This window comes from Doryrhamphus excisus, linkage group LG1 (genome assembly GCF_037039965.1).
Source record: "Doryrhamphus excisus strain RoL-2023G ecotype Guam linkage group LG1, RoL_Dexc_Guam_v1.1, whole genome shotgun sequence".
Classification (NCBI taxonomy): Eukaryota; Metazoa; Chordata; class Actinopteri; order Syngnathiformes; family Syngnathidae; genus Doryrhamphus; species Doryrhamphus excisus.
Genome location: NC_136357.1, coordinates 18,465,681 through 18,485,194, shown reverse-complemented (window position 1 = coordinate 18,485,194; position 19,514 = coordinate 18,465,681).

The following is a 19,514-nucleotide window of genomic DNA, read 5'->3' as shown; positions in this document are numbered from 1 at the left end:
GGACTCAGGTCGATGTCTGCAGAGCAAACTCATCCAGCTCCAGGAATAGATTTGACTTCCACCCACTCATCTGAAATGGAATCCAAAGTGGCATTTGTCCAGCACTGCCATGGCAGCATCGCACCTTTGAATGAGGCCCCTCTCTCCATTCATGTCGTGCATCCAGAATTCATATATCACATATGATCATGCAGCCTAAAAATGGAGAATAACAATTGCACGGCAGCTGAGCCATTTTTGAAATTCCAATGACGCTTCCAATGCCTGTTATAAATAGCGCAGTCATGTCACACATGTGACCAACCCAGACTTTATGAGGTTCAAGCACACTGCAATGTAGACTAATCAAATACTTACTCTGTATGATATATAAAATCTGGGCTTCTCTGCTGCATCTACATACTGTAGATGGATGGATTTGGTGAAGTAAAAAAAACTGATCCAGTTAAATCTTTTATTGTCACAAATGCTGAGGAACTTTCCTCATTTTGACCCCAAACTTTGCCTGATTGAAGTTCCATCCCACCACTGAGTACTTTTCAGAATCTGAAGAACTTTTGACTGGTCAGCTGTGTGCTGAAGAACGTTTCATCTACCATGTTTACGCTAGTGTGCGGCTGCAAACTTTATTGAATTTTCCATCCATCCATCTACCCATCAATATTCTTCCATGTATCCAAGTCTGGGTGGCAGCTGGGACACCTAAGTGCTCCCAGGCCACTTGTGAGACATAATCCCCCCAGCAGCGGCTCTACTCTGAACTTTTCCTGGATGAAACAAATCGTCACCCAATCTCTTGGGGTGCGTCCAGCCACCCTACGGAAGGAACTCATTTCAATGACTTGTATAGGGCTACTTACGGAGTACCCCAGGGGTCAATGCTGGGACCAAAACTGTTCAACTTGTACATCAATGTACATCAAAAGCTGGTATCATATGCGAATGATACTGCTGGGAAGAAATCATTAAAAAGGTGAGAGATGAAATGGTCCTATTAAAACAATGGTTTGATAAAAATAGCTTACCCATTGTCCTTGAACCTAAGTAAAACTAAAATCATGCTGTTTGGTAATAGTAGAGAAGATACTTACGAGCAAACAAAAATAGACAGTGCAGACATTGAAAGGGTGAGGGAAAATACATTTCTGGGGATCATAATAGATGAAAAAATGAGCTGGAGACCTCATTTTAAAAATATAAAACATAAGGTGGCGAGAAACATTTCAATATTGAACAAAGCAAAATTTGTTTTCAATCAAAAATCATGCCACACTCTTTATTGTTCTCTGGTCTTGAACGAGTCATGTTGTTTCTATTTGTTATTATATATCACCATTTAGATGGTTATATCTATGAACATTATTTATTATGCAAACAAACAAAAAATCCTACCTGGAATACAGGAAGTGAAGAAACGTAACTATAACAGATTGTAAGTAACAGATGGGAGGTATGGACATGTGGAACTGTGAATTGATTTAAGTGATGTATTTCATTGTAACCTGATGCATGTTCAAATAAAATTAAACCAAGACATTCCCAAGATTAAATTACATATTACATTATGTTGATGGATGTACATGTATATAAATCCTACACTTAGACAGGCTGACAAATACAAATATTGTGAGACACACACGCCTTTGTTGCCTATTACCAGTGGTCACCAGTATATATATATATATATATATATATATATATATATATATATATATATATATATATATATATATATATATATATATATATATATATATATTTACATTATACATATATTTATTTATTTTGTAGAAAGATGGATGTTTAATGCTTTGTCTTTAAGCCTTTTGTTATTGGTTGTTGGGGTCAACATTTTAGCTTTTTCTCATTGTGCCTTTTGCTCCATTGTTACAATTTTTGTTGTTTTTTTTATTTTAATTTCGATCATTTGGAAAATGTACGAAATGAAGAGAAGCTATGAAAAGTGGATGGATGGGTGTTTTTTTTTTTGCAGAGAAAGATATTGAGTGGGACTTAGAGTAAGCGCCGCCAAACTAGGAATTTGTGAAATACGATAGAAACAAAATAAATTTGGCCTAAATTTGGTCATTATAATAGTAGTTGATGACACAACCTAGATGTGCATGGTTAATAGAATGTAGCGTCCTGACAAAGTTGGCTAGCTAGCATAGCGAACGTATGCCTAACTACTTATATCCTCACCGGAGGACAGGAAATTAGCAAGTAGAGGTTAGAAAGAGACTAATCTGGTTTACATCGATACAAATTTGTGAAAAGTTGAAGAAACCTAAACAAACATGCCATTTGTTTAGCCAATAGTTACGTTAACATAATGCTAGCTGAACAGGCTCAGCCAAATTCACTGCATGTGTTTGTATTTCCGGCAGAAATGGACCCAGGTTAAAAAAAAAGTAAAAGTAACAAAAGTCTTGGTGTAAAAGGGGCGATTGTAACATTTTTTTACAGGTTCATATAGTACACTTTGATAGCTAGCTGACAGTCCGGGTCTGTGTTTGGGAATGAAGGGGCGTTTCTCAAAGAAGATGGACTCTGTAACTTATGACCCCTCTGACCTTGCCTGACCTTGCCTACCTCTTCATGCGTCACTCCGCCCTTTTTTTAGCTAACTTTTCACCCCATCGACACCTTTGCTGTCAGACTGGCAATACCAATTACTGTGCGTATCGGTTTGTGTGTGTGTGGCGGGAGACTCAGTGCGGTCCCGTTGTTTTGGTGTCACGACAACCGAGCTGACAACATCTTCTTTGTGTCTCTGCTTCCAAAGAAGCTCTCCACACTAATAAACCTCATTTGCACTCTGGTGTTGCGGTTTGTTGTGTAATAACCACGCGTCCAAAGAGTGAACAAGTGAAGCGCCGCTGTTATTGGCTGTGTTGTTTGCACTTCCCCTCACTCCCTGTGACTCTATTTACTGACGTCTGACTGTCACGCACACACAAATGAGCTGATTGACGTTGCGTGAAATTGAAATTTACTTTTAAAGGAGACTGTTGCAGAGGGAGACAGCGAGCGAGAGGAGGGAAAAACAATTAACTCAAGTGACCTAACCTCAAATTTTGATAATCGGGAATGAACTGACTTTGGTCGGACGCGGGGGAATGAGGCTAATTAGACCTGGCTTTAGTTAGTCAAGAGTCTCATGATCAAGTAAGTGTTAAAATGTTTTTTTGTTTTCACTCAATGCAATTAACTCATTGGCTGTATTTCAAGTGCCCTTTGGGGATCTCGACTGGCATTTTGCATTCAGGCGAGAAGGACGCTCATAATGCGGAGACAATGACATCGGTCTAAACACCTGCAATGGCGTCTATTTTAGCCAGCCAAATTTCATGCAGCAGAATTTTTTCTTGATACATCATCATTGTTTATTTCCACACGGCTGCTTCCTTGACCTGCAAGGTTTACTTCACATGCCAAACAGATCTGTCATCACTCGTCAACGTGCAGTCAGACGTCTCCTGTCAAGTCAAATATATCTTCAATCACGCAGGTGCATCCAGATAAATAGACGTGGCTTCGCCTTGGCGTGGTTTAGCCATTTAATTAAGGTCTTGTGATTTATGGTTAGTGACACCAAGCGGGCCTGTGACCTGGTCATGAGGACAAGAATGTGGGTACAATTGGATAAAATTTGTTTAGTTTTTTGATAAAGTGAGAAGCTGCTCGCCAGATGAAGGAGATGACAAGGGCACGCCCGACCAGTTGGAGGCCTCGGTGAAGACCCAGAACATGTTGGAGAAGGAGCTGGACGAAGCAGCTGGGGAGAGGGAAGTCTGGGCTTCTCGTAATAGGCAACCCAAACTCTGATAATGTTAGAATAAAATGAAGAGCTTGCAACCAAAAGGCGCTAAATCCAATTTTCACTAAGTTTCACTCTGTCATGTGTATCCAAATCACATATTTTGGTCTTGAAATCATTTTAAAAAATATGAAAAAAAGTGATATGAAATTTATGCTTTCAACCGCTATTTCCATTTCAGATTTCAACCAAAAGGCGCTAAATCCCTTTCTTTATTCTTTATTCTGATTGGCCCAAGTTTCCCATCTATTGATAATCTGACCAATCAGAGAGAAGAATACAATTGGCACTGCACATACAGAAAGCCAGTATCAGTGCGCATCCTGTTTTGTTTGTGTACATTAAGTACACGTATGATAGTTACAGTATGTTATGCAATTCAGGAGAACACAAATTGTGTTTTTACAGTATTCTGTAACATGGAAGTTTTTTTTACGCCATAAAAGGCATGTCTCTACCTTGACACCTCCAACTTTCATGAGAAACATTATTTTACTTGTACTAAAAAACATACAATGTAAAGAGTTTGTAATGAGATGATTTTTGTCACTGTCACCTTCATGGTGCAGTCAAATATAAGCACTGCTTTTGATAAATTTTTTTATTAATTTAATTAATAATAATTATTTTGTATTGTATAGAATGGCTTCTGTGTTGTAATTATTTTATTAGCATAGCACATTAAAGCACCTTACATTCTTTTACAACAATGCCATTGAAGAAATTTATTTCAGCCAAAAGGCGCTAAATCCATCATTTCAGCCAAAAGGCGCTAAATCCATCATTTCAGCCAAAAGGCACTAAATCTGAAAAAAAATTAATTAAAAAAAATATATAAAATACATGGTGTTTGCAGGATTTTTATAGCATGCATTTTTATGACCTATATTGATAGCTCTTTCATTTGCAATATAGACTTGATGACCAAATAGATTGATATGTGCGTAATTAAAAATCATTGATTTTCTCGAAATCAGTCAAAATGGATTTAGCGCCTTTTGGTTGCAAGCTCTTCAAATGTAGATAGAATGAATATAGTGTTAGTTATCACCCTTATATCCATTTGCTTAGACAATAGAAAGTGTTTGAATGTGCTAAAGAAGAAATGTTCCCGTGACCCTGATCAGAGACCCCCGGCGACCCTCAGGTCCTGGAGGTCCCTGGATGCGCCAACAGCAACCCTGCAGATGTTCATGTTAATCCTGCAAGAATGTGTCAAGATAAGAACTCATAAAACAATAAAAGTAATTACTCTCACATATACACACACACATAGACAAACAAATACAGATTGTGCAACTGCCTTCTCCCCCCCCTTGGACCATGTAGTAGGGACCCCCGAAAAGAGAATAAAAAGTGTGAACTGCATATTCAGAGTGGAGCTGCATGTCACTGGGTATGTAGTTTCACTCTCCTCGCTGCGAGTAACTTTGAATATTGTTGTCTGTCTCGTCTGTATTTCTGTATTTAAGTGTTTTTACAAGTGTCACAGGAGTTTGAACCTGACAGATAAACAGAAGAAGCTTGATGGATAGCTGGATGGATGGATGGATGGATGGATGGACACCAGACATGAGAGCTCATCTTATATAAATTCAAAAGTAAAAAAAAAATCCTTTTAGCATGCCAATGCTCTGCATCCTTGAGCATTCCATCTATTTGGTCAAGAGCGTGTTTGTAGCGTCTGTCGACTGTCAGGTTGAATCAGAGCGGTTTTATTCGCAAACAGAACTGACCATGAATATGACCCTTAAGTGCTTTGTAACTTGACAGATCGAATCAAACAACACCAGATGAAAGACCAAGTCAAATCCACGTCCTTATTCATCTTAAAAGGAAACTGCACTTTTTTTTGGACTTTTGCCCATCATTCCCAGTTGTTATGTGAAACATGAACACATATTTCTTTGCCTTTTCTGCCCATTCTAATGAGAGAAAACGAGTTAGCATGAGCTCGCTAACAATGCACGTCATGGAACCTACAACAACAACAAAAATCTCAAAGAAACATCGACAATGTTCCATTTACAGAACTGACGTGTATATTAACCAAGCTACAATCATATTGATATTGTAGCAGCTAACACAAAAGACTATATTTATCTGGCGGAGTAATAACAATGTTCATCTCAGCATCAATCACAAGCGGAACAGATATAAGAGTATGTACATATTAATGGCTATAATTTCGTTACCAAGACTCACCAAGATGCTTGTTTGCTGGTTGCATTTTTTACCCGAGTTGTGTGCTGGAAGACGCAGCCATCCCAAGGAGAGTGGACATTGATCGCTGCTGTTGTTGATGGAAGTCGTGTAAATCAGGGCATCTAGGAAAGAAGTTTTCGTAATGTTTACATCATCAAAATACGGGAAGATACTGTACATGTTACAGTTACATGTTATCATCAATGTACAGAACATGGAAAGAAATATGTGTTCATGTTTCATGTAAGGATTGTGGATGCAAAATTTCAAAAAAGTGCAGTTTCCTTTAACTTTAGTTCAAACTTGCTATTCTTTTAGGTCTTGTCCTTCAGTGATCTGTCTGAATGTCCTATTCTTCTAGGATTTGTTCTTTTTGGTTGCTAACTTTCGACTTTTTCAACCTTGTCTTTTATCGGTCTGTCATAATTTACTATTCCTTTATCGCATGTCCTTTATTGGTCAGACTCGGCTTCCAGTTAATTCGGCCTTGTACTTTATTGGTCAGTTCTACCCTGCTATTTTAGACCACATCCTACATTGGTCAATTAGAAGCTCTCTTTTTTTAATTATTCGGTCCAATTTTCCTGTTCTTTTTATTGGTCCGTCGTGGCTTCCATTTCTTTCAGCCTCGACCTTCATTGGTCATTTATTACCTTCGATTTGACCTCATCTTTAACTGGGAGTAGTTTAGACCTCAGCCTATTGTTCTAACTTTCTTCTTCTTTAGGCGTACGTCAATCATAACTTCCTATTTTAAACTGCAGCATTTATTGGCCTATCCCAACCACCGATTATTTTAGCCAGGGTGCTTCATTAGATAATCAAGTGTTTTATTTCTTAAATGTACATAGTACATAGTGTAAGTGGTGGTTATTTTTAGGGCTACATATACAATATGCAATCCGACTGCACACAGTAAGAGTTGTTGAGGCCGTCTAACTGGTGTGAATGAAGCAGGCAAACAAAGGAGAAGTTGAAATAAAATGCTCTCTTACAAAATAAAATTCTATATTAGAAATGTCTAGGAAAAGGTGAATGTGTACATCCATCCGTTTTCTGTACCGCTTATCACTAGGGTCACCTCACCTATATAAATAAAGAACCTAACATAAGAAAGATTACACTCTTCTTCTTTCATTCAAAGAAAAAGTTAGTTTCTGCCTTTTTCTGTTCCTTATAATGAGCAGTAGAACATAAGTAAGTTTCAGGAAAATATCAGTTCCCAACAAACACAGAGAAAAACAGCTTTTTGTGAACATTTGAAGCATAACTTTGACCTTGACTCCATTTTTTTGTATTTGTGACAGCTCAAATATCTAAACAAGTACACCACAACCTAGGACTGGGCGATAGGGACCAAAACCTCATATCCCGATATACTTAGGTTGAATATCGATATACGATATTTCTCCCAATATTTTTTTCCGCAATAGTTAATTAGTAAACAGTTGCTGTTTCATGTTTGACAATGACTGCTGAGATTAGCCATTAGCTACAATAATGATATCACTGTAGCTTGGTTACTATACAAGTCAGTTATGTAAATAGAAGTTTTTTTTTTCAAAATAGATACGTATTTCCCATGATGTTTGTTGCTAGCTAGCTCATATTAACTTGGGAACGAAATATGTGTTCATGTTTCACATAAAGATCGTGAATGATGGACATGTTCCCGTTTAAGTGGTCCAGCCTAGCCAAGCAAAGTAGCAACTTTGTCTGGAACGACTGAGTTGTTATTTTTTTGCCCGCCTGCATGATGATGAGCCACCGTCCAAATTGCAGGTGTTGTATTTATAAGCTCCGAGCTGGCAGCTTCTGAATGTACCGGCCTTATGCTTGTTTGGTATGATGAGTTGCCTGAATGGCGCTAGCACATTTTACATTGTACATTATTGCAGCCGTGCTCCAATAAGCACAGCATCCTCCCTGTTGGCCTATCCAGCCGCCATTATTGTTCAATGTTGTGTTTTGTGGATGTAATTAAAATCCTCTTTGACAATCAAGATTCCTCTCGTGGCTGTTCTCATTCCAAGGTCGAGGACGCCCAAGCGCTGCCATGTTTGCATGAATGTCGGCAGTGAAAATATGATTATGATAGTGCCATAAGGAGGGAAACGATGTTTGGCCTCTCCCAACATCACACACTGCTCTTCCTGTGACATTTCTTGGTAAATGATGTGACTCTTTATATAGCGCTCACCCAACTCTCTTCCATTGTGGAGCTCTGAAGGACATCGGGTTGATTTCTCTAAAAAGAATAAAATCTCCATGTATTTATTGCTCTCCTAGTTTTTGCAGTCACTCATTCTTTGCTGCTCCCGGTTCTTTTCGTCTGAGCTATTAAAATTTATACTCTTGCTGCTCCAGAATGATCATGGAGATAATGATTCAGTCTCGGATGAAGTCACTTATTTGTCGTGTGCAGCCAAACGCTGGAAGGTTTATACTGAATATGAGTCTCGGTTTACTTCACTTAAGGCCAACTAGGACAGAATTGTAAAGGTTAAAGAGGAGAGGTTTTCCTTTTCATCACTAGGATGCCGTGCCTTCATATGCACATGAATAGTTCAGTTTTCAGTATGTTTGTTATTGTAGTCATTGTTTTTGGCTGCAGGAGCTAAATACCGATCACCTAGTATCATGTCAATAAACTAAGCATTATCTTTGCAAAGATACATGAGATACAAAAATAAATTAATTAATCACATGATGAATGAAAATCATGGTAGATCAATTTTCCGGCTTCAATATAACATGAGTGAAGTTGGCACCCCACCCCATGCAAATTGTGCTCAAATAGCTGTGTTTGTGCTGTTTTGTGCAGTTAAAATCACCGTTTGTGACGCTTTCCTTTTTGAATTATTACAGTTATTATCAGCCCCCCATTTCAAATGAAACCAAAATAGTCCCATTTAGTTGTGCTGCGTTTGTGCTGTTTTGTGCAATTAAAATGATGTTTGCGCTGTCATGCTTTGAAGTTATTCACTATTTAAGTTTTAAATAGTTATTACATAATCATGCTCAGACTCAAACCAAAAGAGTCAATTTTTTCCTTCTTTGTTTGTACTGTTTTGTGCAACCAAAATGGATTTGTGGTGCTTTGTTTTTGAATTATTAAACATTATAAGTCAACCAAGAAACCAAAATAGTGTCATTTGTTTGGCCGTGTTTGTGCTGCTTTGTGCACTTAAAATGACAATTGGTGCTGCTTTCATTTTTGAGAATGGATGTATTACACATTTTCTGTAGGTCAACCAAAGTTCACCCCCCCCCATTTGCTCCAAATGAAACCAAAAGCATCTCAATCGTTTGTGCTGTTTTGTGCAACCGAAATGGATTTGTTTTTGAGATATTACACATTATTTAGTCAACCAACCCCCCGTTTGCTCAAAATGAAACCAAAATAGTGTCATTTGTTTGGCCGTGTTTGTGCTGCTTTGTGCAGTTAAAATGACAATTGGTGCTGCTTTCATTTTGTTTTTCCTTCTTTATTTCGAACATCATCCAAAGCGCAACAAACCAAAACATAAATCAACACAAATAAAAATACCTATGTATATATAAACATACACACGAAAGGGAATGGGAAGAAGTCAAGGCTTATCTAGTCCCACCCCCCTAACCACCCAGATTCCAACCTCATTCCAACAAAACATATATTATTCCTTGTCTACAAGAATGAAAACCCCACATCCAACCACCCTCACTCAGCTTGAGGCCTTCATTGCTGTTGTTTGCTATTTTTGAGAATGAATGTATTACACATTTTCTGAAGGTCAACCAAAGTTCACCCCCCCCCCCCCATTTGCTCCAAATGAATCGTTTGTGCTGTTTTGTGCAATTTTTGTCATACCTTCACAGCTGGTCAATTCAGATACAGAAGATGAGGACGTTGATGGATTTTGTGGGAGAAGATTAATTACAAATATGATAAGTGTATTAAATGGTGTTGACTGGTAGAATAACATTCATTCATTTTCTACCGCTTATCCTCACAAGGGTCACGGGGATGCTGGAGCCTATCCCAGCTGTCTTTGGGCGAGAGGCGGGGTTACCCTGGACTGGTGGCCAGCCAATCACAGGGCACATATAGACAAACAACCATTCACACTCATACCTATGGACAATTTGGAGTGGCCAATTATCCTAGCATGTTTTTGGAATAACGATCAATTAAACTCACCTTTTTTTTTTGACCGTATGTTTTAGCATGCAACTTATGTATGTGTTAAGCAGGAAGAGAATTCACTGCATTGGTTTCTGCACTTTGGAGTGGTTCTTCCAGAGAACATTGACATGACTTGATTGACACCTTTTGTCAGTCATACAGGTTTTTTTTTTTAAAGCTTTAGATTGGTGCGGCATTTGGGGCCAAACACTTAGCAAGGTGTGGTGAGTTTGAGGCTGGTGATGTGATCATCCGTCGGATACGGATAATTGACAGCTGTACATCATACTCATAATTGGCAAAAATGCATTATCCGTCACGGATACTGGTTTATAACAAGTACCCAGCTCATCCCTAACTGCAGTACTCCATTTAAAGGGCTATTCTGCCGCTATGTTCAGATGCTTCTGACATGCTAATACGCCATTATTCACAGGCGTGTTAATACACCAGGAAAGCGGCGTAATTATGATCTCATATTGCACTCATACAAGGTTTTGTCCCATGACCTCACCTGAGATGCTTCAGCAAATTGTGTTTGACCCCAATTAGGCTGCTGATGGCAGTCAGGCCCGAATTGACCTGACAATGACACACACTCACTCGGAATATTAATATACTGTCATATCTACAACACACACACACACTTTGTCATAGAGAGCATCGGCCATTAGATATATTCCTGCGACTGTAGTTATGTTTAGTGCCCTCACCTCACCTTGGAATGCATCAACAAGACAGAGTCATCAGTCATCAGTCAATAATTATGAATTATTCTCCTTCATAGAAACACTGAAATGACTTCCGCCATGCTCATGTCATGCCATGTACACTTATGGAAGCTTCTTTTTCTGTTACAATTTATCTTCACAGGAAATAGATTGGAACCTTGGTTAGCGTCATTCAGTTGTTCCAGAAGGTCTGACTCTAACTGAAACGGAATGTCCTATAATTTTCATATATCGGCTCATTTAGAACAGGGGTGTCAAACTCAATTCAGGGGCCACTGGAGCTAGGGTCTGGGCAAGGCTGGGCCGCATCAGGTTTTCCAAAAAAAAACCAAAACGCATTTATTAAAAACAGAAAAATATACAAACTTTTTCAGTGCTTTGGTTCCGATTTTCTACAATAAAAGCTCTGATAAAACATTCCACTGTTCTCAAATATCTTAATTTTTATTTTTCTGCACAAAATAAGATGAAAAATAAATAAACAAATCAAGAATAAAAATCAATCAATCAGTAATAAATAAATATAATAATAATAATAAAACGGCAAATAATAAAAACTTAAGAAACCACATATACGTAGTTGGTGAACAAAGCATTATTAGAGCCCTGTAGACATGACAAAACACGACTATAGTCACATTTATACTCTTTTTATTTACAACATATTGCGCAACTGCAGGGTCTTGAGACACATGCTAACTCGCAAACTAGAGAGCTAGCGACCTAAACGGTAGCCTTCAAGTTATTTCCTTTAAACTTAAATAGCCAAAAACTTACCACTTCCACACGGATAGGGAGGATAACTATTAACAGTTATTTAACCTTTAACATGAACATTAATCAAACGTAATAATATTTTCTGGGTACATGATACCATACAGCATCCATATCAAACTTGCGCGGGCCACACTAACATAGGTCTCGTGTTTGAGACCTCTGATTCAGAATGATTCAATCCAAAATGATTCAGCAACTTTTTAGCCAAGAATTCAACCAGTGTCACCGTGAAATAAATATGGATATTAGACATAAATATATGATACTAGACATATGGATACTGGACACTCCAGGTAAATTTTCCTAGATTCCTGTTGTTTTTTTCAAGGGAATCATGTATACATTTTTTATGGCTATAAAGAAACAAGTAAACAACAAAGAATGGCAAATGCGTTTAACACTTCAGGTTGAATTAACAATGCATGAACTTGTTAGCTTGAATTGAATCAACAGACTTGCTTGAATTAAATCAAGCAAGTCTGTGATTATTTTAATCTGATCTACATGACTTGAACTTTAACTGGATACCTCATTCACTTCTCTACCCCAAGTATTAAAGAAGTTCGAGCAAATGTCATAGTGGAAAATGGTCCCTTTGGTTCCCATTGCTTTAACAGTGAGTCAAGACAAAAGCTGTAATCCACCCACGGACCTTTGCAGTTTAACCGTACTACAAAATATATTATAACTTGGGCTGTGACATGTGATTTTCATGGGAAATGTAGTTTTTTGCCATGAATTAGCCACTGTAAAAGCTGCAGGGATTCAAAGCAGGGTTAACCCTAACGCTGCTAACCCTAACCCTAAGCAGAAAAGTTTATCCACAAGTTTATAAATGATGGTACAAGGTCATTTTCTAACTTGAATAACGTGAACGTGGAAAGGAAAAAGGACGTTTCTTTGACCTGGAGCTCACTTCCTGAGTAGCTCACAAGCAAAGGTGTGTGCACCCCTGGTTGAAATAGTTTTTACAAGTTCCGGTGATGCATAAATCTGCTGTGGTGTTGGTGGCAGTGTTGTAGTTACAGAGGACATTTGAAAGATTTGCTCCAAACGTCAACTGCGTATTGTGCGACTCTGTCCCTCCGAGCTATTACATACGCGGCTCCACTGGGGAAGCCTATCCTTAAAAGCCCCGCAAAGCGTATAAAAAAAGTAAGCATCCTAGACTCTACTTCAGCAGAGGTTAACACAGGTCTGATCAAAATCTTAAACTGAAAAATATGCATTTTGCGCATTTGGACCTTAATGAGGTTTGAAGTAGAGCCACAATATGCAAAAGCAAGAAGGGGGAGTGTGACAAAAACATTTGGAACATGTAATTTCAAAAAGAATACTCCAAATGACTGACCCTTCCTACTGATGGTATTTGCTCATATTTTGGCTAGCTTAAACACAGTTAAATACAAACACATAGTTCCACAAGTACTGACAAACTTAGTGTGACCCTTGACACCACACACACACACACACACACACAAGAGAAGTAGAGTGATGACCAAGGCAGGAGATATCTGGTATGTATGATATGGCTTATTATATTATAAATATGGTTTGTTTACAGCACAAGAAGTGGCAGAACGTTCCAGACGTCCTGGCATCGTTCTTGCTGACAAGAAAGACAGCGATGGGCCGGTGATGCTGAAACCAGGGCGACGACGCGTGCTGATTGGTCCACGTCTTGCACAATCTTAAAATGTATAAAAAGCTGGGCAGGGAAAGAAAGGGTGCTTTTTTGCAGCTGCGCTGTACTAAGACCCAACTCCCTGTTGGCATACAGGGAATGCAACTAAGCCCGGACGTCTGTATTAGATATTGTTTGTATCAGGAATAAATACTCTGGTTTTCATATACCGGTTTGGTTATTTAGTCTGCCCATATCCTCAATTCGACACCCACAAGGAGATCGCCTCAAAGTAAGGGAGGTCGAGATTTCCTTCACATGTCTTTTTATTCTCTGGCAAACCAGGAGCCTCATTCCTAAAACATTGCGTAGAATCCATACCAAAAGTGTGCATATGCCTAAAAGCTGAAAAAGCTGAAATCTAATATAAACATCATATTTGGAGAACGAAGCAGTGGCATAACAAGACGAAGATGAGGCTCTTCAGTGGTGTCAAATGACGAACGTTACCACACAAAGGAGTGGCTGCCAACGACAGTCGTTTGGGTGGTATCACCGTTGTAAGCATTCCATTCAGACCTGATGATCATGCCCTACCTGAAACCAAGCTGTTTGTGTCTTGTTTATTTGTTTATTTTATTTGAGGTAAACCACTGAATCTTTTAGGGAGGTGCTGGAGCCTATCCCAGCTGTCTTTGGGCGAGAGGCAGGGGAAAACCCTGGACTGGTGGCCAGCCAATCACAGGGCAGATATAGACAAACAACCATTCACACTCACATTCATACCTATGGACAATTTGGAGTGGCCAATTAACCTAGCATGTTTTTGGAATGTGGGAGGAAACCGGAATACCCGGAGAAAACCCACACATGCACGGGGAGAACATGCAAACTCCACACAGAGATGGCCGAGGGTGGAATTGAACCTTGGTCTCCTAGCTGTGAGGTCTGCGCGCTAACCACACGACCGCCATTCCACCGATTTGACTGGTAAAACGGTGTTATTGAAGACATTTCACATTGCTCCTAAACCAAGTATAGAAAAAGTGGACACGCAGCACTGGCTAATTATCCTCCAGTAAAGGCAGCGTAGGCATCAATCAGCACGGAACACTTGTCACTTGGGCTTGTCGAGGTGACAAGCTGTTAAAGTTTGCACAAGTCGAGCCTTAATTTCAGGCGGGGGATTGTTATTGCTATCTTGCTATCAGTAATCATGCTTTTTAAATATGATTCCACAAGAGCAAGTTTTGTTATCCTTTCTTTTTCCAACCATCCACGTTTTAGGAGTGCTTGAGATATTCATGAAAAAAAAATCATCCTTTTGAAAGCCTCCTCAACTCCAAAAGCTCATGCAACATTTACATGGGCCTTCACCTTTCAAACGGGGGTGAGTGGCAGTTGGCGCCTGTGAGCAGCCTTCAGAGGGAAGAGGCACCATGACAGATGACTGTGCTCCGCAGCCTTTGTTGTTTACACAGCGGCAAGGATGAAAAGAGCACACCTTATTATTGACATCTTTAAATATTTGATGACGCCGTCCTGTGCCCTCTGACATTTCACTGGATGAACGTGGCATCACAAAAATATCGTTATTTTGCCCTTAATCTATCAATGGAAAATGTGCTTGATCGTGTACTTAGTATTTGTGAAGCAACTCTTGGCCGCAACCAGTCTGGTCAGTGTACTCACCACGTTAGACTTTTGTATATTACTGTCAGCCAAAGCAGACACACTGGCCTGGTAGCATGATAGCAGTTAGCAGAGTTTGGACGCACCAACCCTGACAGCGACAAGCAATTTTGGTGTGACGCCAGAACCAATTTGTCATTCTCAGACACACGGGAGGCACTAAATGTCACTCAAACGCAACACTGGAGCGTCACGGAATGAAAATGACTTGTAGCAAACAATGATTTGATCTAATAGTAGCACATTCTGGAACACTGAAGCTTAATTAGCATGTCTGCCTTTTATTTGAAAGACAAGCCGGTGTGTGTATGTGTGCCTCAGCTTTGTTTACTTTCTCATGAAAAATATGATTATTGTCATACCGTTATTTCTCAGCTGGCAGAGCACTTTATGACTGAATCGTGCATTAATAAGTGACACCCTACTGATCGGGGCGAGAAAAGTTTAAGCTTTGCAACAAGCGACACAAACTTTGAAGATTTGACTGGTTTTCTCCAAATGTGGGACTGCTCGGGGAAAGCCGAGATGAGGCAAGATGATCTTTTCTTTCAGATTGAATTCTTCATAGGCGTTGAACACATTTTGGAAACATGTAACGACCTATTCGGGGGATGATAATGTTCAAGCCACAGTTATTAGTAAGACGACCAATGCTGAGTGCAAACCTTCAATTCAGACAGCATTTCTCTCCTCGCCTGCAAAGTGAAAGTGGATGGATTTCTTTGGAGTGAATTCCTATTAGAAGAAAAAGAAGTCACAAACCACTTACCATTTTACCATATGTGAACATCTCTGAAGCAGAGCTGTACTCTATAATAGAGTGCAGACCTCCATCGATATCGATCACTCCTACTGCATGTGCATCAGTGCTTTCATCCTCTACATAATGTACATAATGCATGAGATTTTTTAAAAACTACTTCTTCGTCTTTCTCTTTGGGCTTTTCCCTTCAGGGGACGCCACAGCAAATCAATCACCTCCATCCAACCCTGTCTTCTGCATCTGTCTCTCTCACACCAACTACCCTCATGTCCTCCTTCACTACATCCATAAACCTCCTCTTTGGTCTTCCTCTACGCCTCCTACCTGGCAGCATCCTTCTACCAATATATTCACTATCTCTCCACTGGACATGTCCCAACCATCTCAGTCTGGCTTCTCTGACTTTATCTCCAAGGCCTCTAACATGTAATGTCCGTCTGATGTACTCATTCCTGATCCTATCCATCCTGGTCACTCCCAATGAGAACCTCAGCATCCTCATCTCTGCAATTTTCAATACTAAATGGTAACTGTTTTGTGGTTGAATACGGCTTGATATTGCGAGATTAAAAAATATCTCACAACACTGATAATAATGAAATCGTTAACATAACACAGGCTACTGCTGGGGCCATAACCCATGACAAGCTAAAAGTCAGCTCCGAACCTCTCGTCACTTCCTGTCATACACACATCTGTCGAGCCACTATTGCTTATTTTAACAGGGCTCCAGAAGCAGTGTTTAATATTCCATTTATTAATACTGAATCCTGCTTTGCGGAGTTTCACTTATGGCAGTGGGGTCTGGAGCCAATTACCGGTGATAAATGAACGAATGACTGCAATGTGAACTTCTGAGGCCCATAACTCACCACTCCACAGTGTTATGGATATTGTAGTTTTTATACACCACATTGCTAACCTCCTAGGTGGTGAAAAGCACACCTTCATATCCAAATGCCTTGAAGCCTAAAGGGTGCATGTGCCCATTAGCAGCATCCTTTGAAAGAGAGAAGGACAAGCAATTACTTGGTAGGGATTTGCTCTGTTCCTTACGTCTCCTCTGACCTCCATCTTGAGCGCTTTAAGCAGGACCCGTGAGAAATGCTCGACAAAAACATTCACTCACTTCACCGTCACGGGGCCGCACGGCAGCAACTGCAGGACTGTTTGATATCGGGGCTGCTAAATTCATTTGAAAAAGCAGCATTTCAGCATCTTCACAATGGAAGGAAAACATGGCTCAAGAGGCTTTAGTTTGCGGAAGAAGGAGGAAAGAAATAGAAATAAAAGACAGACATTTCCCAGCACTCTGACCGTTTAATACCAAATAAATCCTACAGCGTAGTATTTTTAAAGACTGAAAGTCACATCTGTATCAAATACCCTGCAGATTTAATGGTGGAGCGTATAAGCTGATCCGCAGCTCCATAAAAAGAGTCAAATAAATCTCCTGGAGCTTGGCTAAAAGTCTCAACAAATAGGAGAAAAATAACGGAGTTTCCCAGGAGGACGATGGACATGTAGAAACCACGGCTGTCAAAAATAACACGTGAAGCAGTCTATTGAATTCAACTTTGTAGCGTAATTAAAGCATGGCAAACCACACCTCTCTGTGCTGAAGTGCATGGAGGCAAGTGGAGCATCCCCATGGAAGTACACAGTCTGACACTCTATTTAACTTTTTTCCGACCTTAACACATCAGCAACTGTGCTCAGTTTCAGCACCATATGTACAAACATGTCTCGGAACATCACATCTTCATTCTCCACCGCACTACCACCACGAGGTGCATTTGAGGACACTCTGAATTCTGACCATCAACACCCACCACTTGGACGTCAGGGAGTAACAACCACAAAAGTTCGTTCAAGCAAATGTTCTATTGACAATGACTTTGTGTAGAGAGACATTGGGAAGAGACAGACAAGTTAAATTGTGGCGTGTTTGAATTTGATTTGACCTTTCAGTTCATTTGGAGCTATTAATTAACACATTATGTTAATTACTGTATATATACAGCAGTGTAAAAAGTCCTGATTTCTTTTTTGTCACACTCAACTGTTTCAGATCATCAAACTCATTTAATTATTAGTCAGTGGCAACACAACTGCACACAAAATGCAGTTTTTAAATGAAACCTTTTATTATTATGTGAGGAAAAAATCCAAACCTGCATTGCCTTGTGTGGAAAAAGTGATTGTCCCTTCTGTTAAAACATAACTTAGAGTGATTAAGGTCTATCAATCTGGAAAAATAATGTGATACGTTGTGTACAACACCGGGTTTTTGGATCCCAAGACGCAGAGGACAGAGGTAAGTGCACAAATAGTCTTTTAAAAGGAGAACAGGAACAAAAATAACGGTGCCATTCATAACACATAGAAAGGGGCACCATGAAAAACGCACAAAGAATAGCCGAGTGCCATCTAGTCGCAGCTCGAGCTACGGCACGTCTCGCAGCCCCACCCCAACAGGAGTTGCCAGAATCTACAGGAGACACAAGGTCAGTAAAACAAGAACGAGCACAGACAACAAAAATAGCATAGCAACCAAACCACCGTCAATGCAAAGTGTGACATGTAAAGCCATTTCTAAAGTTTGGGGACTCCAGCAAAATGCAGTGAGAGCCATTATCCACAAATGGCGAAAACATGGAACAGCGGTGAACCTTCCCAGGAGCTGCTAGCCAACCAAAACCAGACCCCAAGAGAATAATGACGACTCATCCAAGAGGTCACAAAAGTCCCCACAACAACTTCCAAAGAACCACAGGCCTCACTTGACCTCAAGTTGTATGACATCCCCATCAGCAGTGTAGTCGATCAATGGTGACTTGGTCCAGTTCTGGTCAGATGTTGGTGTTGAGAACAGTAGCTCTGGTTCGTTATTGGGGTTACTTAAGTAAGGAGTTTGGCTTCCTGAAACAATATGCTTTCAAAGGTAAAATATTTGCATGACAAAAATGCCTCCTAGAAAAAATTGAGAGAAAATGAGACAAATCACTCCCTCCAGCACCTCCTAATCAAAGTCAACCCAAGCAAAGTCAAAGCTGTTGTTTTGCCACAAACGCAAAGACATGGACGACTAAAGAAATGTAAAAAAAATAACATTTTTACATTTTTTAATTAACAAAACAATTAATCAAGTACCTAAATAGTTGCCATTTAATTGGATAGTCATTTATCAATAATGATTAATTGTTGCAGCTCTAATCCTGCACTGTAATTGTTCCTTCTGTTCATAAAATACAGTGAAAATATGCATATTTCAGGCATAGTTACAAATGTGATGAATTGGATTGTCGTCGCCTGAGTGGAAACTGGTTACTGGGTCTTTGGAATGTGCAGGTGTAATAGGAGTTGATGAACATCTCCACTCTGGCAGAATTTGTATAATTAATGAAGAGCAGCTGCATGGAAAACAATTTGAGTGTGGATCTGGTCATGAATACAAGCTCCTTCTGCTGCGTCTCCCACCTGCAGCTCTGACTGACTGACATTTTTGCCCCCATTTACGGCTTCAGGTATATCCGTATGCGGCGATCACGGCTAAGTGAGCGATTCCCGCAGCCTCCCTGCTGGTGTTCCCTCATCATGACCTCATTTCTCAACGTACATTTCACATTCCACTCAATATTTCATAAGACATGTAAGGAAGTGTGTAATATTTACTATCTGTAGGTGAAGGGTGGGCAGGCGGGGGAGGGTGTCCCAATTACCAACAGTGCACA